Source organism: Sciurus vulgaris (assembly GCF_902686455.1).
Source record: "Sciurus vulgaris genome assembly, chromosome: 1".
Lineage (NCBI taxonomy): Eukaryota > Metazoa > Chordata > Mammalia > Rodentia > Sciuridae > Sciurus > Sciurus vulgaris.
In genome coordinates this window covers 63,688,061-63,700,516 of record NC_136461.1, presented here as the reverse complement: position 1 = coordinate 63,700,516, position 12,456 = coordinate 63,688,061, and positions in this window count along the sequence as shown.

The window sequence follows — 12,456 nt, the reverse complement described above, 5'->3', positions numbered from 1 at the left end:
AGGAGCAACTGGAATGCTTATATATGACTGATGGGAACACAAAGTAGAACAGCCACACTGGAGAACAGTTTGGCAGCTCCTTATGGAGTTAAATATAACTTACCATAGGACAGAGATTTTCTTCCTGTTTAATATAGATAAATGAAAATTTATACTCCCACAAAAATCAGTATAGGAAGATTTATAGTAAATTTAGTCATAATTAATGAAAACTGGAAAAACAATGTCCTTCCAGGAATGAATGCTTAAACTATGGCACATTCAATGTAACCTTTGTCAGCAGTAGAAAGGCCTAATAACAGGTAAATCTCAAGGTTATAAACTCTGTGCAGGTATCCACTAGGCATTCTGGAAAGAAACAAAACTATAGAAAGAGTAGGTCTATGGTTAGTGTGTTAGGGACAACACCAGGGTAATATTTTGGGGTTGAGTTTTATATCTCAACTGTAATGGTGGTTATATAAATCCTCAAGTATGTGTTTTAGTCAGTTTTTTCACTGCTTCAACTAAAAGATCTGACAGAACAACTATAGAGGGGGGAAATTTATTTGAAGATTCACAGTTTCAGCGGTCTTAGTCTATAGGAGGCAGGCTCTCAGCTCTCGAGGCAGAATAGCATGGGAGAAGAGTGTCGGGGAGAGAGAGGAGTAGAGGGAGAGGGGAAAGGGAAGGGAAAGGGGGGAGGGGAGAGAGAACTAGCCATACCCAGAGTGGAACCACTTCAGCTACACCCCACCTGCCTCCAGTAGGGATTAATTCACTAATTAGGTTAAGGTTATAACCCAGTCATTTCTCCTCCAAACCTCTTTGCATTGTCTTACACATGAGCCTTTGCAGGACACCTCACATCCAAATCATAACGTATGATAAAACTGTACACCAGAAAAGTTGATTTTACTTATGTATATTTAAAAATTAACACTTTACTTCCTAAGCATGAAGATAAGTTTCCTTTCTCCATTTCCACTTATTTTACTCTAGACTTAAAAAGACTACCTTATACAGGATTTTATCCTATGAGGAGAAAAGCAGACCGAACTAATAAAATGACTTTGAGGCCTTGGGCCTAGCATAGAAAGCTTTTACAATGTTGAAGTATGTTCCTACTATTCCTATTTTTTTTTTCTAGTGCTTTGAACATGAAGTGGTACTATATTTTGTCAAATGCCTTTTCTGCATCTATCGAGATGATCATATGGTTCTTATCTTTAAGTCTATTGATGTGACATACTACATTTATTGATTTCCATATGTGGAACCAACCTTGCATCCCTAGGATGCACTTAATTATGGTGCACTATCTTTTTAATATGCTTTTGTATGCGATTTGCCAGAATTAAGAATCTTTGAATCAATGTTCATTAGGGATATTGTTCTGTGTCTTCTTTCCTTGATGTGTCTTTGCCTGGTGTTGGTATCATGGTGATACTAGCTTTGTAGAATGAGTTTGGGAGAGTTCCCTCCTTTTCTATCTCATGGAATACTTTGAGGAGTATTGGTATTAGTTTTTCTTTGAAGACCTTGTAGAACTCAGTTGAGAATCTGTCTGGTCCTGGGCTTTTCTTGGTTGGTAGGCTTTTGATGGCATCTTCTATTTCATTGCTTGAAATTAACCTGTTATTCAACATAATCCTTGAAACTCTAGCCATAGCAATTAGACAGACAAAAGGAATATGAATAGGAATATAGACAGACAAAATTAAAGGAATATGAATAGGAAAAGAAGAACTCAAACTATCACTATTGCCAATGACATGATTCTATATTTAGAGGATCCCAAAAGTCTACCAGAAAACTTCTAGAACTAATAAATGAATTCAGCAAAGTCACAGGATATAAAATCAACACCCATAAATCTAATGCATTTCTAACATCAGTAATGGATCCTCTGAAAAAGAAATTAGGAAAACTACCCCATTCACAATAGTCTAAAAAAATAAAATAAAATAAAATATGTGGGAATCAGTCTAGCAAAAGAAGTGAAAGACCTCTACAATGAAAACTACAGATCACTAAAGAAAGAAATTAGAAGATGGAAAGATCTTCCCATGCTCTTAGATAGGCAGAATTAATATTGTCAAAATGGTTATACTATCAAAAATGTTACACAGATTCAATGCAATTCCAATTAAAATCCCAACATCTTTCCTCATGGAAATAGAGAAAAGAATTATGAAATTCATTTGGAAAAATAAGAGACCCAGAATAGCCAGTGCAATTCTGAGCAAGAATTGGCTTATGATTACAGAGCAATAGTAACAAAAATGGCATGGTATTGGCAACAAAATAGACAGGTAGACCAAAGGTACAGAATAGAAGGCACAGAGACAAACCCACATAAAGACAGTTTTCTCATACTAGACAAAGGTGCCAAAAAATACATTGGAGAAAAGATAGCCTCCTCAACAAATGGTGCTGGGAAAACTGGAAATACATATGCAGCAAGATGCAATTAAGTCCCTCTCTCTCACCCTGCACAAAACTCAACTCAAAATTGATCAAGGACCTTGGAATTAGACCAGAGATCCTAGAAGAAAAAGCAGACCCAAATCTTCATCATGTTGGCTTAGGACCTGACTTCCTCAACAAGACTCCTAAAGTGCAAGAAATAAAATCAAGACTCAACAAATGGGATGGATTCAAATTGAAAAGCTCCTTCTCAGCAAAGGAAACAATTATATGAAAAGAGAGCCTACAGAGTGAGAGAAAACCTTTGTCACACACACACATCAGATAGAGCATTAATCTGCAGGACAAATAAAGAACTCAAAAAAGTTAACACCAGAAAACAAATAACCTAGTCAATAAATGGGCTAAGGAACTGAACAGACACTTCACAGAAGATATACACTCGATCAACAAATATATGAAAAACATCTCTAGTAATTAGAGAAAATGCAAATCAAAACTAAGATACCATCTCTAGTCAGAATGGCATTGATCAAGAATACCAGCAACAAAAAGTGTTAGTGAGGATGTGGGGAAAAAGATACACTCATACATTGCTGGTGGGGTTGCATATTGGTACGGCCACTCTGGTAAGCAGTATGGAGATTCCTTAGAAAAACTGGAATGGAATCACCATTTTATCCAGTTATCCCACTCCTTGGTGTATACCCCAGACTTAAAATCTGCATAGTACAGTGATGTAGCCACATCAATGTTTATAGCAGCTTAATTGAGAATAGCTAAGCTATGGAATCAACCTAGATGCCCTTCAATAGATGAATGGATAAAGAAAATGTGGTACATATACACAATGGAATATTACTCAGCCTTAAAGGAGAATAAAATTATGGCATTTGCAAGTAAGTGGAGTTGGAGAGTATCATGCTAAGCAAAATAAACCAATCTCAAAAAACCAAAAGCCGAATGTTTTCTCTGATATGTGGATGCTGATCCAAAATGGGGGAGGATGAATGGGAGAACTTTGGATTAGGCAGAGGGAAGTGAAGGGAGGGAAAGGGGGCAGGGGTGGGAAAGATAGTGACATGAGATTGACATCATTAACCTAAGCACTTGTATGATTACGTGATGGTATGGACTCTACGTCGTGTATAAAAAGAGAAAAGAAAAGTTGGGAACTATTCAACATGGAGGCGGAGGTCGATAAGCTTGAACTAACGTTCCAGAAAGCTGACTCTGATCTGGATTACATCCACCATAGACTGGAATACGAACTCAAGACAAATCATCCCGATTCAGCAGGCCAGTACCTGCTCACAGACAGGAAATAGCATATTTTTCAGTTTTTAAAAAAATTCCAGCTTTCCACGGGGCCATCCAAGATGGCGAACTAGAGGGTGACTGCATCTCCAGTCATGCCAGAACCCAGGATTCAAGAAGGGGAGGTATTGAGAGACTCAGACCAAAATAGAGCCATGGAGTGAGTCTCCCCCACTCGGTGAAGCTCCGCCTGGGCGGCAGGCCCGGATAGGGACAGCTTATCAGAGAAGGCCAGGGCAGCTAGAGTCTTCCCCAGGCAGCCCTGCGCACTCCTGCAGTGGGCTCCTCCCACACGGCCAGCTTCTCCAGCTTCTCGGAACAGGCCCCGCAGTGAGAGCCTTTCTGCACAAAACCAGCTCCAAGTCCCGGAGCCAGCCCAGCGAGCTCCAGCCCACAGGTAGCTTCAGGGACCAGGATAGGGCAGCCAGGGACTTCCCCAAGCAGCCTGGCTCCCTCCGGCGGGAGGCGCCTTTCAAGGCTAGCTTCTCGGAGCAGACTGCCCAGTGAAAGCCTTTCTACACAGAGCCAGCCACAAGTCCCTGAGCCAGCGGAGAGCTCTGACCGGCAAACAACCTCTGGGATTTCTCCAGACGGCCCTGCCCCCTCCAGCCGCAGGCTCTTTCCACAGGGCAATCCAAGATGGCGAACTAGAGGGTGACTGCATCTCCAGTCCTCCAGAACCCAGGATTCAAGAAGGGGAGGCACTGAGAGACTCGGACAAATATAGAGCAACGGGGTGAGTCTCCCCCACCCGGTGAAGCACACCTTGGGAGGCAGGCCCAGATAAGGGCGGCTTATCAGAGTAGGACGGGGCAGCTAGAGTCTTCCCCAGGCAGCCCTGAGCACCCCGGCCATGGGCTCCTCCCACACGGCCAGCTTATGGGAGCAGGCCCCCCCAGTGAGAGCCTTTCCACACAGAGCCAGCTCCAAGCCCTGGAACCAGTAGTGGGCTAGGGGCAGTTTTCTTCAGAAGCACTGCATTATCAAGTTACTCCAAGACTTCAGGCTACTGAAGGCTGGGAGGTGATACACTGGAAATCTACAGGGACAATATAAGCCAATAGAGGAAATCTGCAATATCACAGAGTCCCACTGACATCTGACCAATATGAGAAAACAAGGGAAGAAAATGTCCCAAACACACCTAGATACTATATCAATAAAACCCAATGACAGCACAGCAGAAGAAATGTCAGAAAAGGAGTTCAGAATGTACATAATTAAAACAATCAGGTAAGCAAATGAGGAGATGAAAGAGAAAATGCAGGCATTAAATTATGACACCAATCAACAGTTAAAAGAGCAAATACAGGAAGCAAGAGATCATTTCAATAAAGAGTTAGAGATACTGAAAAAAAAAACAAACAAACAGAAATCCTTCAAATGAAAGAAACAATAAATCAAGTTAAAAACTCCATAGAAAGCATAACCAATAGGATAGAACACCTGGAAGACAGAACCTCAGACACTGAAGACAAAATAATTATTCTTGAAAACAAAGTTGAACAAACAGAGAAGATGGTAAGAAATCATGAACACAATCTACAAGAATTTTGGGATATCATGAAAAGGCCAAATTTAAGAATTATTGGGATTGAGGAAGGCTTAGAGAAACAAACCAAAGGAATGAACAATCTATTCAATGAGATAATATCAGAAAAATTCCCAAATCTGAAGAATGAAATGGAAAACCAAGTACAAGAGGCTTATAAGACTCCAAATATACAAAATTATAAAAGACCCACACCAAGGCACATTATTATGAAAATACCTAACATACAAAATACAGACAGAATTTTAAAAGCTGTGAGAGAAAAAAAATCAAATTACATTCAGGGGGAAACCAATAAGAATATCAGCAGATTATTCAATCCAGACCCTAAAAGCTAGAAGGGTCTAGAACAACATTTACCAAGCCCTGAAAGAAAACAGATGCCAACCAAGAATCTTATACCCAGCAAAACTTACTTTCAGATTTGACAACAAAACAAAATCCTTCCATGATAAACAAAAGCTAAAGGAATTTACAAAAAGAAAGCCAGCATTACAGAACATTCTCAGTAAAATATTCCATGAGGAAGAGATGAAAAACAATGACGCAAATCAGCAATGGGAGGAACTAGCCTAAAGGAATAGCCAAATAAAGGACAAACCAAATCATGTCAAAAAACAAAAATGAATCAAATGACTGGGAATACAAATCATATCACAATAATAACCCTGAATGTTAATGGCCTGAACTCATCAATCAAAAGACATAGACTGGCAGAATGGATTAAAAAGAAAAATCCAACAATATGCTGCCTGCAAGAGACTCATCTCATAGAAAGAGATACCCATAGACTAAAGGTGAAAGGATGGGAAAAAACATACCATGCACACGGACACAGCATAAAGCTGGAGTATCCATCCTCATTTCAGATAATGTGGACTTCAAGCCAAAACTAGTCAGAAGGGATAAAGAAGGACATTACATACTGCTTAAGGGAAGCATAAATCAGTAAGACATAACAATCATAAATATCTATGCCCCGAACATTGGCTCATCCATGTACGTCAAACAAATCCTTCTCAATTCCAGGAATCAAATAGACCACAACACAATAATACTAGGTGATTTTTACACACCTCTCTCACCATTGGATAGATCCTCCAAACAAAAATTGAATAAAGAAACCATAGATCTCAATAACACTATCAACAATTTAGATTTAACAGACATATATAGAATATACCATCCAACAAAGAATGAATACACTTTCTTCTCAGCAGCACATGGATCCTTCTATAAAATAGATCATGTTTAAACCACAAAGTTACTGTTAGCAAACACAAGAAGATAGAGATACACCTTGTATCCTATCAGATGATAATGGATTGAAATTAGAAATAAATGACAGAATAGAAAATAGAAACTTCTCCAATACCTGGAGATTAAATAATACACTATTATATGATGAATGGATAACAGAAGACTACAGGAGGGAAATAAAAAAATTCGTAGAAGTAAACCAGAACAAAGACACATCATATCAAAATCTCTGAGACACTATGAAAGCAGTACTTAGAGGAAGATTTACTTCACGGGGCGCATTCAACAAAAGAAGTAGAAATCAACAAATAAATGACTTACCACTACAGCTCAAAGCCCTAGAAAAAGAAGAGCAGACCAACATCAAAAGTAGTAGAAGACAGGAAAGAGTTAAAATCAAAGCTGAAATCAATGAAATTGAAACAAAAGAAACAATCGAAAAAATTAACAAAATAAATAGTTGGTTCTTTGAAAAAATAAACAAAATTGATAAACCCTGAGCCACACTAACAAAGAGAAGGAGGGAGAAAACTCAAATTACTAAAATTCAGAATGAACAAGGAAATATCACAACAGACACGAGTGAAATACAAAACATAATTAGAAGCTATTTTGAAAATCTATGCTCCAATAAAACAGAAAACCTCGAAGACATCAACAAGTTTCTAGAGACATATGAATTACCTAAACTGAACCAGGAGGACATACACAACTTAAATAAATCAATTTCAAGCAATGAAATAGAAGAGGTCATCAAAAGCCTACCAACAAAGAAAAGTCCGGGACCAGATGGGTTCTCAGCTGAGTTCTACAAAACCTTTAAAGAAGAGCTCATTTTAATACTCCTCAAAGTATTCCATGAAATAGAAGAGGAGGGAATCCTCCCAAACTCATTCTATGAAGCCAGTATCACCCTGATACCTAAACCAGACAGAGACACATTGAGGAAAGAAAATTTCAGACCAATATATTTAATGAACATTGACACAAAAATTCCCAACAAAATTTTAGCAAATCGCATACAAAAATATATTAAAAAGGTAGTGCACCAACATTAAGTGGGTTTTATTCCAGGGATGCAAGGTTGGTTCAACTTCTGGAAATCAATAAATGTCATTCACCATATAAACAGATTTAAAGTTAAGAATCACATGATTATTTCAATAGATACAGAAAAAGCATTCGATAAAATACAGCATCGCTTCATGCTCAAAACACTAGAAAAAATTGGGGTAGTGGGAACATTCCTTAACATTGTAATGGCCATCTACGCTAAGCCCATGGCCAATATCATTCTAAATGGTGAAAAAATGAAAGCATTCCCCCTACAAACTGGAACAAGGCAGGGATGCCCTCTTTCATCACTTCTATTCAACATTGTTCTTGAGACTCTAGCCAGAGCAATTAGACAAACCAAAGAAATTAAAGGGATACGAATTGGAAAAGAAGAACTCAAACTATCCCTGTTCGCTGATGACATGATTATATATTTAGAGGAACCTGGAAATTCCACCAGAAAACTCTTAGAACTCATAAGTGAATTCAGTAAAGTAGCAGGTTACAAGATCAATGCTCATAAATCCAATGCATTTTTATACATAAGTGATGAATCTTCAGAAAGAGAAATTAGGAAAACTACCCCATTCACAATAGCATAGAAAAAAATAAAATACTTGGGAATCAATCTCACAAAAGAGGTGAAAGACCTCTACAATGAGAAGTACAGAACACTAAAGAAAGAAATTAAAGAAAACCTTAGAAGATGGAAAGATCTCCCATGTTCATGGATAGGAAGAATTAATATTGTCAAAATGGCCATACTACCAAAAGTGCTATGCAGATTCAATGCAATTCCAATTAAAATCCCAATGATGTACCTTACAGAAATAGACCAAGCAATTATGAAATTCATCTAGAAGAATAAAAAAAACCAGAATAGCTAAAGCAATCCTCAGTAGAAAGAGCGAAGCAGGGGGTATCACAATACCAGATCTTCAACTCTACTACAAAGCAATAGTAACAAAAACGGCATGGTATTGGTACCAAAATAGACAGGTAGATCAATGTTACAGAATAGAGGACATGGACACAAACCCAAATAAATACAATTTTCTCATACTAGACAAAGGGGCCAAAAATATGCGATGGAGAAAAGATAGCCTCTTCAACAAATGGTACTGGGAAAACTGGAAAACCATATGCAACAGAATGAAACTAAATCCCTATCTCTCACCCTGCAGAAAACTCAACTCAAAATGGATCAAGGACCTTGGAATCAGACCAGAGACCCTGCATCTTATAGAAGAAAAAGTAGGTCCAAACCTTCAACTTGTTGGCTGAGGATCAGACTTCCTTAACAGGACTCCTATAGCACAAGAAATAAAAGCAAAAATCAATAACTGGGATAGATTCAAACTAAAAAGCTTTCTCTCAGCAAAGGAAACTATCAACAATGTAAAGAAAGGATCTACAGAGTGGGAGAAAATCTTTGCCACTCATACTTCAGATAGAGCACTAATTTCCAGAATCTATAAAGAACTCAAAAACTCTACACCAAGAATACAAACAATCCAATCAACAAATGGGCTAAGGAAATGATCAGACACTTCACAGAAGATCTACAAGCAATCAACAGATATATGAAAAAATGTTCAACATCTCTAGTAATAGGAGAAATGCAAATCAAAACTACCCTAAGATTTCATCTCACCCCAATTAGAATGGCGATTATCAAGAACACAAGCAACAATAGGTGTTGGCGAGGATGTGGGGAAAAGGGTACACTCATACATTGCTGGTGGGGTTGCAAATTAGTGCAGCCACTCTGGAAAGCAGTATGGAGATTCTTCAGAAAGCTTGGAATGGAACCACCATTTGACCCAGCTATCCCACCCCTTGGCCTATACCCAAAGGACTTAAAATCAGCATACTTCAGAGATACAGCCACAACAATGTTCATTGCTGCTCAATTCACCATAGCCAGATTGTGAAACCAACCTAGATATCCTTCAATGGATGAATGGATAAAGAAACTGTGGCCTATATATACAATGGAATATTACTCTGCCATGAAGAATGATAAAATTATGGCATATGCAGGCAAATGGATGAAATTGGAGGATATCATGCTAAGTGAGATAAGCCAATCTCAAAAAACTAAAGGACAAATGATCTCCCTGATAAGCGGATGAGGGCATATAATGGGGGGTGGGAGGGGTTAGCGTTAGGGTTAGGTTAGGTTTAGGGTTAGGGTTAAGGAGGGTGGCAAGAATGGAGGAAGGAAGTACTGTATAGCGGGAAAAGAGGGGGGGTGTTGGGAGGAAGGGATAAAAAATAGCAGAATGAATCAAACAACATTGCCCTATGTAAATTTATGATTACACAAATGGTATGCCTTGACTCCATGTACAACTAGAGAAACAACATGTATCACATTTGTTTAAATAATAAAAAAAAGAAAAGTTGTGCTCCATTTGTGTACAATGAATCAGAATGCATTCTGCTGTCATGTATAACTAGTTAGAACAAATAAACATATTTTAAAAATGGCTTTCAGGTAGAAGTTAAGGAAGGTACTACAAAAACATAGGCATTTATGTCAAAGGCTGGAATATGATATAATGATCTTCTTTTGAAAAATGAGAAAAAACTGAAAAACAGAACAAATAGATCTGAAAATTAAAGAATGGATTGTTCCCCCTGTATTCACCTCTCTTCATAACATAATTATATCTTCCTTTGATTTGCTTTTTGGTATGTTTCTGCTACACATACAATAGTTTAAGAAAGAATTTGATTTTAAGAAGATATGTCTATTTCTATTTTAGTATCTCAAATCTAAAATAAAAGGGATTATTCAGTTGGCTGCAATTTTGCATCAAAAGCTTCAACTGATAAAAAAATATTAAAAATTTAGAGGAACCTAATATTAGGGTTAATTCTACAAGGAAGCTAATGCATTTGAAGAAATGATATTCAGCATGTTTGATACTTTGCATCTGTTTCTGCTTGTCTTGTTTTTCTACTGCCTATTCCCCTTCTGCGTTTTATTGCTTCTTACATTTTATTTCCCATTCTCCCAATCTGCCATGACCTTTTCCTCTTCCATGTCTTTTAGAAATTTGTCAAGCCTAAATTATCTAACTCTCTTTAGGAATGATAACATAAAATATAATTCATTACTAAGACTGAATTAAAATATGGCTAATGTGAAAATTCAAGTACAGTGATTTTTCTAAAACATGACAATAGGGAATATAAGTAGTCTAACAAGACATTTAATATATATTGAATGTAAAACACTAATTTACCTGTACTTTTTCAAAGAATATGTATGTCATTTAAATTATACCTTTTCCAATGTATCTGGCTACTAATATTAAAATGCTGGGAGAGTTTAATAAAATCAATAAATTTAAATCTTATAAAATGTAATATGCATGTCAACAAAAATAAGGCCTTAATCGGTCTGTGAATAACTTTTTTGGTTAAATTACTATTGATACTATAATTATTGAATAAATGGTTCAAATGTATACCCTGATTTCCAGCTACTTAGTTCCTGTTATGATTTGAATTTTCCCCCAAGGCTCCTGTGTTAAAGGTTTGGACCCCAATGCAGCAGTGTTCAGAGTTGAGACTTTGGGGAAGTGATTGGATCACAAGCTCTGTAACTTCATCAGTGGATTAATCCATTGATGGATTCGCAATTTGATGGCATTATTGGAGGTGGTGGAAACTTTAGAAGGTAGAAGGTAGTTGGAGGAAATTGGTTTCTGAATGCATATCCTTAAAGGATATATCATGTTCCAGGCTCCTTCCTCACTCACTCTGTGCTTCTGGCAACTACGAGGTGAGCAGCTTTGCTCTTCCATCCCCTTTCACCATGATGTTCAGTCTCCCACAGGCTGAGAGCAATAGAACCAGTCAACTATTGACTAAAATCTCTGAAATCATAAGCCAAAATAAACCTTTCCTCCTTTAGTTGATTTTCTAAGGTATTTAGTTACATCAACAGAAAGCTGACAAGCAGTTGCCCAAGGAAAAGAATAACTTCCTTACATTAGGCCTTTAGACTGAAATTATGTGAATAAGTCACCTACTGAGTTAAAAGTATAGAAATAAGATGCTTGAGAAAACTCTTTCTAGTTACTGAGTAACTGTTTTTTTTTTTTCTATCCATTTATAAAATAAGAATAACCTTTGGATAAACTCAGAAATGGTGGTATAAGCTACATGCCTCTGAAAAAAACAGCTCCTTTGTGAAACAACAAATGGGGTAAATAAAAAATACAATACTCCCTTTTTACTTCCTTTTATTTACCTAATAAAGATGACCAAGACAAAAATTAGAAAAAAAGGAGAAAAATCAGTGAGTAAAAATTGAACTCCAGGATGTCTGGAAAATTAAAAGGATTAAACATTATGAAATGCTTATTTCTACCTCTGAAATGTACAAAAGAGTACTTTAAAATTCTCAGTATCATTCTAATAAACATAAGAACCATCTTGAGTTGGAATCTAAGGGTACTAATTAAGAAATTGTTGAGTCATAGGAATTATAGGGTATAATTACTTCAGAATAGAATGTTTAAAAAAAACTCAAACAATTTTTCAGCTCGAATAAGAAAGGATTTTTTAAAAGTTAAGGTATTTATAATATTTTAAATTATAACTTATAAATGCAAATAAACAGTAATGTGATTTTCATAAATGAGAAAGTTATGCATTATACTTTTTTCTAACATAAAGATCATTCCTTTACAGTATTCTCATTTGTTAAATTAAAACAGCAAATTTTTTTCATTTTAGAATATTTAGATAAAAATTCTGAGGTTAATATAAGGTGATTTTTAATTAAAATATAAAATTTAGCAAATATTTTCTTTTGCTTTTAGGAGATAAATTAATTTAAGGTT